A 982-nucleotide genomic window follows, 5' to 3' on the forward strand; every position below is an offset into this window, starting at 1 on the left:
ACAATCGAAAAACTTAAAAAATACCTTGTCATTTAGGTTTAAATTAGGCTGGTCATTAAGGGGTTAAAGAGCTGTTTTTAATTTGTTCTTTAAAAAAGGGATAAAGAAAATATATGGAGAATTGATGAATGAAACAGAGGTGAACTGGGGACCCCTAGTTGGTAAATGGGAGAATGATGTGGGGAAAATTGAGAAAGTACAGTGACTAAATATATGTGAGGCGGTTCCCTTGTTGTCCATATTTCCTTCAGAAGAGGCTTCTCAACTTTTTATTATACATAGAGTCCATTATACACCGACTACATTGATGAAAATGGGATATAGAGAGACGGATGGTTGCCCAAGATGTAAGGGCTTGCAGGGAGATTTGATCCACTTGATATGTAACTGCCCAAAGCTAAGAAGTTTTGAATAGAATTTATAATGTTGCGATAGGGTGCAGTCCAATTATATGTATACTTGGATGCAGTCTTGGGATAACTCTGGATAATTCACAAATGAGATCATTTGGGTCTAGTTTATATATTGCTAGAAAAATTATACTGAAACATTGGATTTCTAATGAGGCCCCGTGATGGAAAGAATGGAGGGCAGCGGTCCTAGATATATCCATCTTGAGGGAGTCACATGTAAAAATATGAAGGCAGAGAACATGGCGCAATGAGGTATCCCCAGATGTTAGAAAGCTCTTTGGTTGAAAATGTGAAATTAAAAACGTTATGTTTAAATTAATTTATTTTTTTTATTTGGGTTTATTTTTCCTGTTTTTTTTCCTTCTTAACTCCCTGTATTTACCCTTTGGGGTGTGGGGTGGATTAGGGGAAATTTGTTCTACTGTTTGTATTGTGATTTATTAATGTGTGAAGCTAATTTATAGATGAAAATTTGGTATTGAAAAAGATATTAATAAAAGACATATTAAAGGAAAAAAAAAAAAAGAATATATAAAAAACATAACAACCAAGGACTTCTGAAGAGGTGC

Source organism: Rhinoderma darwinii, chromosome 4, assembly GCF_050947455.1.
Source record: "Rhinoderma darwinii isolate aRhiDar2 chromosome 4, aRhiDar2.hap1, whole genome shotgun sequence".
NCBI classification, from domain to species: Eukaryota; Metazoa; Chordata; class Amphibia; order Anura; family Rhinodermatidae; genus Rhinoderma; species Rhinoderma darwinii.